Raw genomic sequence first — 16,893 nt, 5'->3', positions numbered from 1 at the left:
TTGGCTGCTATTACTTTAAGAGCTGCCACTACTGAATGTGATGTGGATCTGACACGCATGCTTGTAGTTTCATTCGCGTTTTAATATAAAAATGACACAGGCTACAGCGCACGCTGCAAGCACAGTATAATGGCTGACAGGACAGGTAAATTCATTTTTACTGACATATGGCCTGACAACATCTCATCTGACAGCACTAAAGTAAATGCGTGCATGTATACAGTGCATATGCATATATACAATTGTGTTTCTTGACACTAGCAGCACTAGAAATTACTCTTGTTACCTTTAAATCTATTCAAAAGAACTGTTTCAGTATATTTATATTTAAAAAAACTCAAATCAATATTACAGTATGGGCAAATGAAAACCCTAATATGTGCCTGTTTTACTTCCAGTGCATCAGCATCTGCAGGGGGACCTGAGAAAAGGTCAGCATCTCACAGGTAATGCTGTTAAAGTAATCAAACCAACCTCATGGTGTGTATGTTAGTTGCTTGCCATTTAGAAGATACCTTTAATTCAAAGTCACTTATGCGTCACTAATTTAACAACAGTTCCCCTGGAGCACCATGGTGAATACTGGTTTTGAGTCACTCCTAATGCCTAAACCTTAAATCATTGTGTGTGCTTATAAGACTCTTATTCTAATTGATTTTATTTTGCTCACATATACATATATTTTAAAGTCCCCCTTCAGTCACTAATTTTATGCCTTTAAACTCATCGTTAAGCTTGATTTAGCAAGAAAAACTGTAACCTTTCCTGGGTAGTTAGCTTTGAAAATGTATCTCATACAATAGACACATTAAATAACTAATCTATTCCATAGTGTTTTCATTTCAAAGGCATGCTTGTGTCCACCTTCAGGTGAGAATGACAGATTTCCCCCCGGTTTCACAGACAAGGCTTAAACCTAGTCCTAGACTAAAATGTAAATCTGTGTCACCTGAAATAAAATTGCACTGATTGATCTTAAAATATATAAGTGCCTTTGTTTTGTCTCAAGTAAACACCAGTAATATACATTTTTTATTATTTTATGTCGTTATTGAACTATATGGCCAAATCCTGGCTTAGTCTAAGCCCTGTCTGTAAAATCGGGCCAAAGATTTTACAATTAGGTTGTATATCCAAAACCTGGAAAGGAAAACTGATGGCTAAATATTTGTAAGCCATAGTAGTTTTGTTAATGAATGAATGAATTAATGTATAATAAAAAAAATTTTGCTCACAGAAATAAATTTGTTTTAAAACATGTTTTTGAGACTGTCTTTAATAACCCGCAGTTTTAAGGAGAAATACTTAGTGTCTAAGCATATTAAAACACCAGACATTGTTCTAAATTTTTCACCACAGAATTAGGGCTGTTGCAGAAAAGAAATTTCCCTTGCGGTAATTTTGAGTGGCTCAATAGCTCAATATATGCGGTATTATCGCCATATCTGTGTTTGTGTTACGATGTAAGGAGGTCATTCAGAAACTAATAAAACCAAAACAAATCACTTTGAAACAGGAAGTGAAGTAAATAGAAGAGAATGCTATTGTTAGATATATATGATCTTCTAATCTGACTGGACAAAAGACTTGGGCCGCGATCACACGGAACGCGTTTTTGCAGTGAGAGGCGCCTTTTTTGAATGGTTTTCTGTTGGCAGTGAGCGTTCTGTGCGCTGCTTATGCACCCCGGGCGCCTCGCGTTTTCGCTGCCTACTGCGCCTCGTGTTTTTGCAGAAGCGCTCTGAGCGCCTGAAGTTGAAAAAAAAAGGCAACTCTGAGCGGAAAAAACGCCTGACGTCATTCGCGTTTTTTCCATTGTCCAATCGAATGAATGGAGAGGCGGGCCTTCTGTTGTGGTGACGAAAGTTTACCGTTGCTTAAAAAGTCCGGAGACTGAAAAAAATGGAGGAGAAACTTTTGGTGTCTGTCGTGGGTAAACCGTATTGTTTGGGGGGTTTCTGCTAATATAATTAACAGCAAAAAAACAAAGATTTTAGAGCGCTCGCGCTATAATCCTTTGATTTGACTGACAGGACAGCTGTTTTGGTCGTTGCCTAGCAACATAAAAAAAACGCAGCACACTGCTCTTTTTTAAAAGTCACCAAAAAAAGGCAGTGCTGTGCGCCTCGCGTTTTTAGAACTAAAAGACACGTTTGGTGTGATCGCGGCCTTATTCTGTTAATATTTCACCTGCGCGTTCTAGACGAGCTGATAGTCAGCACATTGTTATGCCACAAGATGGTGGCAAGGGACTGTGTTTGTGTGGATCTTTAAACCGTTCATCCAACTACACGTTAAAAATGCTCATTCAAAGAGAGACGTGATGAAACACGCTGTTGAAATCATTTTAACTTTTAGCGACATTCCAGCAGAACATTGACGCTAAATCCGTGATTTGGACATGACAACTTATTTTCACAAATATACATGACTTGGCCTGAAGGACAGACGCAGGTAATCGCACATGCTCAGTCGATCTCACTCTCATTCGCTGCCTGTTTAGGCTTGTTAAGTGCAAATCTACTGAGCCTCTGTAGAAATTAGCATGGTAAATTGTATGTTATCATTACTAACTAATTTAATATTCAGTAGGCTACACATGCATGAAGTGTAAATTGAAAAGGGTATAACCTTACAAAAAAAAAAAAGAAAACATGCAAATGTCGCGGTTGCTGCAGTTGTTGCATTCCTCTGCGGTTATGCTCCTTATTCAGCCCGCCGCCATTTTTAATCGAAAACGAGGCTGAGAGGGATAGTGGTCCAGCAGCGTCCACTGTGGCGTATTGTTGCGTATCGGGATGTAGATCGTTTAGTCGCAAAAATAAAGAGAATATATCATTTCACAAATTTCCACAGGACAAACAACTTCAGAAAATGTGGATTATTAAAGTTCGACGCGACATAGGACCTAACTTTTGGATAACAATATTGCATTTATTTAAAGGTCCCATATTGTACACATTTCTGGAGGTTTATTTTAGTTGTTGATGTCCTTAAGAATATATATTTGCGGTATAAGTGCCAAAATCCATCTCAGTATATTTTTACAGCTCCTTTTTTAGGAGCTCTGTCAAAAACAGGTCGATTTTCATATGTACATCATTCATAAATGTCCATATTCGGTTCATTTTTAATGTACTGTGTACATTTAATTTATTAACATCAAATAGAAGTCTTTAATTTTCTCTCACATTCATGTAACTCTACTTTTATAAATGAACACTGTGCTTCACTTTTTTGTAATATAAAGTGAATACAAAAATCAGTTAGAGTTTTACAATTAAATTAAAATTAAAATGATGTAGAAATGATTCATCACTCTAAAAATGGAATGGCATAGACTTTCACATGCAGTAAGCTCTGTTGTATACTGCTTATATATAGCTTATACTGTATACTTCAAAAATAGCAGTGTGGTAGTGTGCTATTATGAACATTTCATTTCCTGCTATACAAGAAACACTATAGCACAAGCAATTTGGATATGTCATGTTGCCATGGCAGTGAGGCTGTCGTTGTCACTCTTGTCGAGTGGGTAGAAGTCAATGGTTTGTAATTTGTCTTTGAGGAAGGTGTCAGTCTTTGGTGGTGGGTTATCTCTCACAACCTCTTTGAAAGGCATGACAAGGGCAGCACAAGATTAACCTTAAACTAAGACCAAAGCTGACAGATATGGAGGAAATAAAGTCTTTTTTTTTTCTCAACAACAACTCTTATCATTTTATTCATCGCTCTAGTATGTTTTACTCTTTACATTCATTCGTAAAGCTTATCAGACATATTGGACAAGCCAAATCGGAGATATCTGAGGATTTGTTTGTCCTTGGTGAAATGAAGCCTGTATGAGTAGGTCATATTTCTTCTTGCAATTTTTTTTTTTTTTTCAGGTGATTTGTGGTTTGAAATGTTAGATGTCATATTACTACTTCCCAAGGTTGGAACAAGGTTGCTCTGTCTTGAAGGTTGTTTGTACTTGAGTCTTCTTTAAAAGAATCAAACTTAGGCCTCTAATTGTTCACATATTGCAAAACGCTCTGAGAAACCACTGGAGTCCCATGTGTGCTATTAGTATGTTTACTAGATGACAAAACAGGGCATCGCCTCATCACTTTCAAGCATGGAGCACATTGTTTATTTAAATCACAGCTTTTTGCCGTTTAATAATTACTGAAGGCTATACTGTGCTGTTAATTAAATTAATAGCACAGCCCTAAGAGATAAAGCCCTTCATTTGTCTCACTTGACAATAAACTATTGATTTTGGAAGTTAAAGTCAAACCTTTTTTAAATCATAGCATTTTGTAGTTTAATAATCACTGAAGGCCAAAAAGTGATGTTAATTTAATTAGTCATGAAGACCTAAGAGAACAAGTCATTATCTCACTTGACAACAAACTATTGATTTTGGAAGGTAAAGTAAACATACAATAAAAATAGACCTCTTTTACTCGTCTTGCACTAGCTTGACTTCACGCATTATGTAGTCACATTGGAAAGGTCACACGTGATGTAGATGGAAGGACCAACCCAGTGTTTACAAAGTGAATGTGCAAAAAAAGTCAAACGCCCTTTACAAAAAAAGGTAAAACAATGATGTTGGACAGTTTTGAAGTTGGAGGAGAAAATTAGACCCTACCCTACCTTTTTTAACCTTTTTGAACCAACATAATTATATTGTGCAGAGCTAGTACAAGACAAGTATTGTGGTCAAAACATGTATATATACTATATATATATATATATATATATATATACAGTATCTCACAAAAGTGAGTACACCTCTCACATTTCAGCAACCATTTTAGTATAACTTCTAAAGGGACAATACTATAAAAATGACACTTGGATATATTTTAGAGTAGTCAGTGTGCAGCTTGTATAGCAGTATAGATTTATTGTCCCCTGAAAATTACTCAACATACAGCCATTATTGTCAAAATAGCTGGCAACAAAAGTGAGTACACCCTAAGTGAACTTGTCCAAAGTGTCAATATATTGTGTTAGCACCATTGTTATCTGGCACTGCCTTAATCATCCTGGGAATGGAATGGACCAGAGCTGCACAGGTTGTTGCTGGGATCCTCTTCCACTCCTCACGGAGCTGCTGGATGTTAGTCACATGGTGCTTCTCCACCTTCTGCTCCACCCCAGGTGCTTAATAGGGTTCAGGTCTGGAGACATACTTGGCCATCCCATCACCTTCACCTTCAGCTTCCTCAGCAAGGCAGTTGTCATCTTGGTGGTGTGTTTGGGATCGTTATCATATTGGAAAACTGCCGTTCGGCCTAGTTTCTGGAGGGAAGGCATTATGTTCTGCTTCAGAACGTTCAGTACATAATGGACTCCATGTTTCCCACCTACCAGCAGCACTCATGCAGCCCCAGACCATGATGCTACCACCACCATGCAAGACACAATTTTCTTGGTACTCCTCACCAGGGCATCGCCGCACATGCTGGACACCATCTAAGCTAAAAAAAATTTATCTTATAGTCTCGTCAGACCACACGACATGGTTCCAGTAATTAATGCTCTTGGACAGGTTGTCTTCAGCAAACTGTTTGCGGGCTTTTTTTGTGAGCTAGCTTCAGATGAGGTTTCCTTCTGGGACGACGCCTATGCAAACCGACTTGTTGCAGTATGCGGCGTATGGTCTAAGCACCGACAAGCTGACCTTCTACTTCCGCAACCTTTAAAGCAATGCTGGCAGCACTCATGCATCTGTTTTTTAAAGGCAGGTTCTGCACCTGATGCACAGAATGAGTGCTCAACTTAATTGATCGACCCTTGCAAGGCCTGTTTCAATTGGAACCCATCTTGGAAAACCTCTGTACGACCTTGACCACTGTAGTGTACCTTGGTTTCAGGGTGTTACAGAACCTCTGATAGCCTTGGCCATCTTTGTGAAGAGCAACAATTCTAATTCTCAAATCAGAGTTCTTTGCCATGAAATGCCATGTTGAACATCTAGTGGTCAGTATGAGCGAACTGTACTCAAAGCACAAAATTTTAACTGCTCTAATACAAGATACACAACTTTGTATGGTCCTGTCAAGCAGACAAAAACATTAACATGATGAATAGGACATGTGGCTTTGCATGGTTAAACAGAGAAAAATCCTGGAATGTTTTCCTCAAAAACCTTAATTTGTTTTCGACTGAAGAAAAAAAGACATGAACATCTTGGATGACATGGGGATGAGTAAATTATTAGTAATAAATTAAATTAAATAAATAATTTTTAGTAAATTATCAGGAAATTTTAATTCAGGAGTGAACTAAACCTTTAAGGCTGTTATTAGACATTTTAACAAATTCCTGTAACACCAAATGACACTGAACTTGAATTACTTGCCTAAAAGACATTTTTCACATTCTTGTCAATGTTTTCGGGGCATTTGATATGAAGGCAAAAACATCTCTTCGTTGACAGAAAAGAGTTTCGAAAATGCCATAGAGAACTTCCGAAGAATGACTCTCAGACATGGCCACAGGAAGCCAGACTGCTAAATCGAGTCACAGAGAGACAGCTCTCCTTGTCAGCACACATTATCTAAATGCACCTCCTCTACATAGTCGTCAAGCAAAAAAAAAAATGCAGAAACCTCAAAGGTCACAATCACCCACGCTGCCAGACAAGATCAATAAGTAATTAGCTCAGCAATAGCACCAGTTAATCATCCTTCACTTTTTACCTGAACTACACAGCACAAACTCTTCTGACTATTTTGTCGATCCTTACTTCTGCTTAATAAAAAATGGAGCTCATTCACTGTCGATTGTTACAAAAATATCTATTCAGACATTACAATGAAAGTGATAAAGTAATGCAGACATCTGATGGTGTAATTTACGATCATTTTATCGCATTGACTATTAAAGATTGTTCATATTCTGTAATGTTCCACCAGGTAGGTACAATGATCTCCATTGTTTGACCGAATGACACCTCCTGTGAGGTGAACTGGATATGATATTCATTGTAAATTGTAATAAAGATTGATGATTAGGCCTGTGCTGCGATGCAAGCCCAGGTTCCATAATGGTGGTTTCAATTCTCATTGCTCTGACTCTGAGGTTGTGGCGCAAACCTCATTATAACCTAATCAGTTGAATAACCAAGCAAAGGGAACGAATACATCCTGTGTAAAGTCATTGACATTCATTAACGTCCGTTCAGCACAGGGAACGGGTTTTTACACACTATTTAATTGGCCGCTAATGTGGCCTCAACAGGGAGGCTGAGAGGAGACTGGGGATATGAAATTCAATCATAACAATAATTATTCACTACACAACTGTCCCTAATGCAAATGAACAGATCCTTTATCACACATCTTTTTAGGCTTTTCCACTTCTGTAAGCAGCAAGTAAACTATGACTTGATTACCCGCTTGATAAATATCTTTGTAACTAGCCGAAAATAAAGAAACCGACTGCAAATATTTCCAAAATTCTGTCTTTATTCATGCACTCTCAATGTCATTTCAGCAAACCATATATGTATCATAAATATGTTTTCATTTGAAAACCTAGCTTTGTATGATGAATGTCATTATTCACCGAAAATCCTGCCTTTTCTTGTAAATAGCAAACATTTGCATTTCAGTGGTTTGAAGCACAGAATAAACTGAATAACATCCCCACTATTAAAACCACTATCAATACCTTCTAAAAAAAAATGTACTTCAGTATATTAAAATATCTATTTGAATTACTGGCATTTCACATGTGCAACAAAAGTGAAATAATATGCAATATGTAGTATTTTAAAAATGGGGAAAAACATTTGTGTTAGTAAGTGGTATAAAATATTATAAAAAATACCATTTACAGATGTTACATGGGTCAAAATGCCCTAGCATTTTTAGAGGAACGCTACAGCAGTGGATCTGAGAAGATGCGAGGGCATTGATTTGTCTTATTTCAGATGGTGACACAAGTACAGACATGACCACATTTAGGCATTTTGAGAGACACTGCAGGCAAAAATGCATTTTTTTTATTCACCTATCAAGTTTGAGATTTGGGGCTTTTTGGTGCTTTTTCAGACTAGTGGAAAGAAAACATCCAAAAAACACTGTTAGGTGTTTCTTTTATAGCATTTTTTATAGACGTCCGTGCCAGATGTTAGAACGACGCTTAGCCTATGTATTTAATACGTACATTAATTAAAACATCCGTGATCCTCTTTTTAGACGATGTTATTCAGATGTTCATACATCTGCCAGATGTCTGATTGATGTTGGATAGACGTTGTTTTATTAAAACTACCCCCTCCCATTATTTGAATTAAATAGTGTTTCCTGTCTGTTCTAAGTTTTTTTCTGAATTGTGGCATGACGAAATGAGATTCCCTCTGTAAAAACTTTTGACTCTAAAATGCCAAAAAAAAAAAAATTAAACAAGAATTTTGAAACTGACTTCATCCAGTGTTTAGATTTTTGTATTGGAAATGTATGGAAATTAGCGCATATTTTATGAAATAATACCTTATTTGCATATTTAAACCTAACATTTTAGAGAACTTGTAATACAAAAAATGTTTGCAATTATCAATGTAATCAATCAACTGGTTAAGTAAGGTGATGACTTACATTTCGTGCCATCCGTCGCGAATATATTCAACCTCCGATATCCCGTTTCTCTGCTTTTTTGACCGGATCGTTGAATAAGCGAGTTGTTGACTCGAGCTGCAATCGAATCAGTCCGATTCGCGAGTGAATCGTTTAGTGCAATGTATGAACCAATTCAGCAGGTTCATCGGAAAGAATCAGCTCGTTCACAAATCTTACAAAGCTCCACCATCCACTCTTTTTCAGTTTGAATTAAAAAGGAACTATGTTTAATGAAATGTGGAAGAGTAAAAATTACTTTGGAATGAAGTAATTGTTTTCTAAAATAAAAATACAGACACTTCAAAAGTAAATATAGGCTAGCTGTCTGCCACTGTGGGATTGGAACCTCGTGACGGTAAGTACATGATGACAGATTGTTTTAAGCAGAAATAATCACTTAAGAGTGGACAGAAAATAGATTTAATTTTAAATGTCAGCTTTTTTTCACAGGTTTCTGTCCCTCTAAAGCATCGTAAAATAAATCCATATAAATCGATCAGTTACGTCTAAATCTTGTTAAAATCGATTTATGATTATTTAATTTGTACTTTCATTCACATGTAGACACACATACCTCACTGGTAGTCGTGCATCTCCTGAGCACGTTTAAGGTTTCGTGCGTGTTTACCATGTAATTGTGCTATATATGTGTTTGATGCTCTTTAAGATATAAATACAAGTCTAAATTAAAGCTGTTCATCATATAAAGTGATATCGCTACACAAGACTTGGATCAAACCACTCCAAGTATTCATTGTATAGCACATATGACCTTTTTTGGATCTTCTTCGGTTTGGTTACCTGGACTTTCAATTGGACAGAAACCTTTCAGTTGTGTTTCAAAGATTGACCAAAGTCTTATGGATTTGGAAAGACATGAGAGTGAGTAATTGATAAAAGAATTTTTCAGAATTGTTTTATTTTTTTTATTTTTGCTGACCCTTTTTTCAAAGTCGATACTGCGCACTAACACAGATCAATGTTGTATCTTTGCACTGGTAAAGCTCCAAACCTCATAGAGGGAATCTGTTGAGCAACAGTGTCACCTGCAGGGTGTTTTTAGATCAAGACGCATTTTACATTAGGATATGCACTGCCATGCAATCTGTAGTGTTTTCATGTTGTTATAGACGCTTTCCACAAATAGGGTACACCATAAACATGTTTAAAAAGAAGAAGCCTTTTTTCTTCAACAAATGGTCAATGAAATGACCAATTAACCTTTGGAATATGGTGAATGTCACCCTCAGGTAATCAAGTAAAAAATATATTTAAAAAAAATTATAAACAAGTCTTAATACAGTTGAATATGTGAGTTTGCCATTTTTTCTGCACCATTACTTAAGCACTAAAACATCAAATAAGCACTAAAAGACAAAATATAGAAATTATATATTAAATCTATGCCAGAATAGGTACCAGTGCTGTAAATTTATTATAAATTAAACTTTTATTCAGTAGCACTAGCTAAGATGCTGAGATGTCTTTTCTTCATTTTCCTAATAACTAGGCCCTGACATCATATTGACTTCAAAGAAAGAACAAGTGAAATTATTAGTTTAGCATGTTGTTGTGGATGTGTAATAATCTGACTGTTATGTTAAATTACATTCTGTATCCAGCTGACAGTAAGCTTACATAAATCTACATAAATGTAATGTTGTTGTAATGCATAATGCTTTTTTTTTTTTTTTTTTTTTTTTTGGTAGTTCATTGCGTTTACTTATTTTTGTTCATTTTAGTTCATAATTTTATACATTTATAAGTTTAAAACCATGAACACTCAGGTTCAAGTCATATCAATAGCCTAAAGTAATAAAAGCTGTTTTATTTTATAGGGACATGCTGATATCAAATTACTTTTTCTTGGTATTTTTTGACAGTGAATATTCCACAGTTCATTAACTTGAAACTTTTGCTGTGTTTACCATAGTGTCAGTCCAAGACAACTGCCATAACGTTAGTGCAACTTAAACAAAAGTTTTCTTCTGTGCCAAAGTCCTCTTTTACATGCTTATGTAAAGCCATTCAAATACATTTTGATGTTTTCAGCATAATAACAGAGCAAATTACCTGTATATAATAAGTGTAGTAAGAGAAAGCAGAGTGCATAGTTTCTCTGGAAGCATGTGCCAAAAATATGCAAATACATGCAAATTAGATTGGACACCACATAAATAAACATTGGTTGTTGTATGTATTTGATTTGAATTTCAGGTGAACTCCCCTCAGTGTTTGCATAGGGAAATCACAGCAAGGCTTTTACTTTGTCCCAGAACTTTTTTTAACAGACAAGTTTTTAACAGACAACAACAGATGGCATGCTACAAGTGAAGGTAAGAGTTTATATTCGGTACTTGAGTGTTACTTGAGATTTTTATCGAAAATACTTTTGATTAGAAATGGCTGTTGAACAGTTTGATACTGGATTCCCAAAATAAGAGAGAGTTAGAAAGTCTATACTGTTTGCTTAGACTTAAACAGATCTTTAACCTGCCTTTAGCCTTGCGGTTTCCTCACAGCTGCTCTTTGCAGTTTGGGTCTTGTTGGATTTTTCTTCTTAAATCCACAGTATTTGATCATAGGAAAGAAGCTGTTTAAAGAAAGTCACAAGACATGCAGCTGTAACAGCCGGCAGTGCTGAACTAAGCCTCTGTGTGTCAGTGCTGCCCGAGGCGCTGGGCTTCTGCAGCTAAAGTCACTTTGAACTTTCTGAAGTTGCATACTTTTCACTTTCAACTGCCCAATGAGACATCACACTCCTCCAGAGTTATGTCTGGGACAAAGCAGTTGAGCTTGTTTGGCAGGGTTTATTTATTTAAACTTGGTTTGATCTGGGACTGATCTGGAAAAGGTTTTGAAAACATGTATTTTCAACGTCTTTCTAGCATCTCTTTAATCTGAATTTGAGCACAAATACAGACACTAAACAGCTTGAGATCTTGAATAACAGACTATTAGTTAGGCTATAAAGTTAGATATGAGATCTGTGGTTCCTCTTTGCTTAACCTATCACTGTGTGCTGTTAAGTAAAGTTTACACACAATAAACTTTGATATTTGGAACTTGCTTGAGGACTGGGATACTATACATTATTATGGGAAGTACGCTCAGAGCCTCAGGCTATATTTTCATTTTTTTTTACACTCCTTCATCTGTCTAAAAGGATGGCATTGTGACTTTTTTTCTATTCTTCTTCTACCCTCTGTACCAACAAAACCACCCAGACAGCGTTATTATTTTTTCAAAAGCAGAACTTTTTTCTATTTCTGCTGTCACTGTGTGCCGTGGTGCCTCAGTTCCTCAGAAACTATTCAGAGTGGCTGAATCATTTCAGAGTTGATGATAAAAGTAAAGCTTGTGCTCATTGCGTCATTTTCAGACCATCTCTTAAGGAAGTACATGTGCAGAAACTGCTGTAAAACTTTCAGCCAAGGTAAGTTTTGGATTACCTCTTTTATCTTTCCGCCAGGAACATTTTCAAACTTTTTAGATAAGCAACACAATGACTATAGTCTTGTTGAATTGACAGTAATAAGTTAATGGATTTAATGTTCTTAAATGCTTCACTCCAAAAATATAATTGTTATTTGCACTATAAAGACACCAAAACTGAATATCTATGCAGTAGATTGCAAAACCAATATTCTGATATAGCCGAAGCTTAACATTTTGCCTAGTTTTACCCAGTTTGTTAGATGTGGCATAGTGTAAAGGCAGAGACTGCAGGATAGCGACGTGACTTGGAGAGATTTTATGAAAATGTTTTTCGTCCCGGGAAGTGAATGGGAGAATGTGTTATGTTGAACTGCATGAGTCATGATAGTCCAGGTGGAGATAAACAGAACAAACAGAGGAAGAGAATGTGTGCTGATGCATGCTGGTGAGGAAAGATCCATGCAAACAATAGGTACCAGGTGCACTTTTCTCATTCACAGCAAGTGTTGAGAAAATATTAGTTGAAAACACTGTGTTGTGACTTGAAGTGAAGTGAAAGGGAAGAGGAAAAGGACATAGAGTAGCTATAGGAAGCTTGCAGTGCAGTGCACAAAAAGGTCAATTTGTTTGCTTGAAGGCACAACAGCAGTGGTCAGATGAGAGGCCTTGAGTGGGCTTTGATCCAGCAATCTTCTTTATAGCACTGAGATGCCAACTTCTCTCTAAACCCCCTAATAAACACCACACACTCACACTCACACATCACTCCCCCTTCAGGTTGTTTTGAAAAATGAGTGACCTAATGCCTCTTGTCTTTCTGTAGAGTGACCAGTGATGCATGCAGAGGCCAATCAGACTCAAAGAGCAGACGGTCAAACCAAAGAGCCGAGCACTGTCATGGAAGACACTGAGGTATCAGAAAAAGGTAAAACTCACCTAATAATTATTCATTTACCCATTTGTGTACAGAATGAGCTTTGTTTGCATACCTTTTATAGACCTATTTTAGGACCAGATTTTTTGCATCTTTATTATGTGACTTATGATAAACATATTTTCCATTGATATTTATATTACCATAATGTGAAGTTAGTTAGTTATAAATGAATGCAACTATTACGGTTATTTTCAAACAAGGTGATGATTTTTTAGGAGTTTTTCTTTTCCTGTTTTTTGTGCCGTTTATCACACACGTTGATCAGGTCAGTTTCTTTCTTCTACAATGACAAGCCTCGACATAATAGTATATGTTTGTATGAGAAAATACATTTTCCTTGCTACTGCTCCCACTTGGCATTTATGAATTAGATTTTCCACATGAAGAAACCGCTGTGTATGGCCTTTAGTGAGATGGTGGACTGATTTGCACAACAGTTTCTCAGGACCCCATAAAACATACCAATTTAGAGCTGCACTTGAAAGCACAGACCATTAATTACAAAGAAGAGGAGTGAATAATTCATTATGCTTAGGTCACTACAGGAGCAGCCTGAGGTTGTAATTGTACTGATGGACAAAAAGCCTGAAAGAGAAGCTTTTAGCAAATGTTTCAGTTATTGCTGAGGAGAAGAAATGTGCAGAATAGAATCTATTGGACATGTATGGGGAAAAACCTCAGTTGAGTCACTGTTGTCTACTCTTGAGTGCTGTTTTCAATGGGAACATATCAGTGCCATAAGAAAAAAGGACTTCTGAGGTGCAGTTTGTAAAGGCATGTAGTACTTACTCTGTCGAGTGCTCTAAGAATAAAGATGCAGAATAGACCTCCATTTTCACTGCATGTTTACAAGAGAGTTTAGACCTTCATGATGGACATAATACTCTTCTGTATGTCAATGAAGCCCTGTGGTTTACACACATCATACCCTAGTGTCAGATGGATTAATGGATGGATAGATGGATAGTTGGATAGATTTATGCATAGATACTCGGATAGACAGATCGATAGGTATGTAATTAGATGTATAGTCATATAGATGAATGGATATATTGACAGATAGAAGAATGGATATGCAGTTGGATGCATTGATGGATGAATATGTAGTTAAATGGATATATGAAAATATAATCAGATGGCTGGATATATAGTCAGACAGATGGATCCAAGAATATATAGTCAGATAGATGGATTGATTGGATGGTTGGATAGATGAATTGATGAATATATAGTAGGATGAATGTTGGATGGATAGTAAGATGGATAGATAAATATATAGTCAGATGGATATGTAGTTGTATAGATGGATAGATAAATGTATAGTCAAAGATATGGATGGATGAATATATAGTCAGATGGATGGATTGAGAGATAGGCAGGTGGATGAATGGATGTATGGATAGTCGAAAGGATGGATGGATGGATGGATGGATGGATGGATGGATGGATGGATGGATGGATGGATGGATGGATGGATGGATGGATGGATGGATGGATGGATGGATGGATGGATATGTAGTTGGATAAACGGATGGATGGATATGTAGTTAGATGATGATGAATATATAGTCAGATGGACGGATTGATAGATAGGCAGGTGGATGAATGGATGTATAGATCGAAAGGAAAGATATAGTCGAAAGGATGGATGATGAATATGTACTTGATGTATAGATGGATATATAGTCAGATAGATGGATGGATGAATAGATAGTTGGATAGGTGAATGGTTGCATTAATGAATAGATTGTTGGAGGGATAAGTGGATGGATGCATATGTAGTTGGATAGATGGATGGATGGATATATAGTCAGATAGATGGGTGTTGGATAGATAGTAAGATGGATGGATAAATATAGTTGGATAGTTGGATATTGTTATATATTACTTATATTTTCTAAGAAAAACACGTGAGGCTGGAGTTAGCGTTCAACCACTGCTTGCCGTTTTTATTCTCTCTTAAGGACACTGAAAACAACTTACGGCATTTACGCACTCCTCACGTAACATAGGAGGGTACAGGAACACAGAAGGGACACTTTGTATTACGTAAATACACAACAGATATGTAGTTGTATAGATGCATGGATAGATGGATGGATAGATGGATATATAGTCAGATAGATGGAAGGATGAATAGTCTGATATGCAGAGGTCTGATAACGGAGGTCAGCTAGTAGGAGCTGTGCAGGTAAACCTCGCTCCCCAATCTCAAGAGACGCACTAGCGACTGACGCTAGAGGTTGCAGCCGTTAGCCTCCTTGTTAGTGCGCCCGCCTCCCGTGCCGGAGACCCGGGTTCAAGACCCGCTCGGAGCGGGTGCGGTAGGACCCGGGTGTGAGGGGTTACATTGGTGCCGTGACCCGGACGGGAGTGAGGTTTAGGGGGTGAGTGTAACGGAGGTCAGCTAGTAGGAGCTGTGCAGGTAAACCTCACTCCCCGATCTCAAGAGATGCACTAGCGACTGACGCTAGAGGTTGCAGTCGTTAGCCTCCTTGTTAGTGCGTCCGCCTCCCGTGCCGGAGACCCGGGTTCAAGACCCGCTCGGAGCGGGTGCGGTAGGACCCGGGTGTGAGGGGTTACATATAGTTGGATTGATAGATGGATAGATAGATCTGTAATGTGCACACACATTTCTAAATGCTCACCGACTGTGAAAATGTCAGACGTCTTTTTAATTTACACGCACATTCATTCTCTCAGCTAAAGTGCAGGCGTTTCTCTGATTAACGCACGTATTTACACAACGATGTGTGTGTTATCCTCTCACATTCTTGTGCACACATTTACAATGTAGATTACAAAGCCAAAACATTCTCTATCTCCCTTTTTCAGTCTCTTTATCAGTCCCTCTCCTGTATGAGTTTGAGTAATTGTCATTTGAATTGTAATCACTAAGAAATTGCATATTGGATATTTCATATGGATTCAATGAGTCCTGTCATTCGATCTGTACTGGTCACACAGATTGCTTTAAAGATTGCACACTTATTCTGGGACATTATGCAGTGACCTCACCACCTCTTTTGGAAATAGAAATGCCAGTTTAACAGCTTTTATGCTTTTGTATTTTATATTAATCAGATCATCACAAAATCTCCGTGATGTTTTCACAGTCTGACGTTGCGAGTTTCTTTGGCCACCAGATGTCAGCATTGCAAAGACTACCTCATATCCTGACAGACCACTCATTTTGGCCCTATGTCTGAGAAGTGTAGTTTCCTGTTGTTTAAGTGCTGTTGTTGTTTTTTCTCCTCTCCCGCTAAAGTTAATGCATGATGGTATGTGGCAATGCTACTTTTCGCCTTGTACTGAAAAATATTAACATACCTTATCCAATAGAATAAGGATATACGCAATAGACACATATATGGAAGCATGTCTTCAGCAAAGCATTGGGGTCTATTCTAAACATCATATTACATATACAAACAATGTATGCAAATGAAGAGTTCACAAAAAAAATCTGTCATCATTTGCTGTAATTTGACGCTCATGTCTTTCAAAATTTGTATGACTTACTTTTCCTCCACAGAACACAAAAGGAGATGCTAGACAGCAAACAAGTCTGTTTTGAATGGTAATGAATGATTTCGCAACATTATTTTATTTTTCCATTCTGTATTTTCAGTAAAATTACATACAAACTACCAATATTTCTCAAAATATCATCTTTTGTGTTTGATAAAAGAAAGAAGCTCATACAGGTTTGAAACAACATGAGAGAAAAGGCTGGGATACACTGCATGATTTCTTTACGGTCATTGCACACTTTTTTCCGCACATTAAAAAAATAAATACAACCTCACATTGTGTCAATCGAGTTTACACACTGCCTCTGAAACTTTCATCCTTCATAAGTAAATTTGGATCGGGTTCGATATTCTGCGCTTTGGCATC

The sequence above is a fragment of the Garra rufa genome, chromosome 18, assembly GCF_049309525.1.
Source record: "Garra rufa chromosome 18, GarRuf1.0, whole genome shotgun sequence".
Classification (NCBI taxonomy): Eukaryota; Metazoa; Chordata; class Actinopteri; order Cypriniformes; family Cyprinidae; genus Garra; species Garra rufa.
This window is presented reverse-complemented; position numbering follows the sequence as displayed.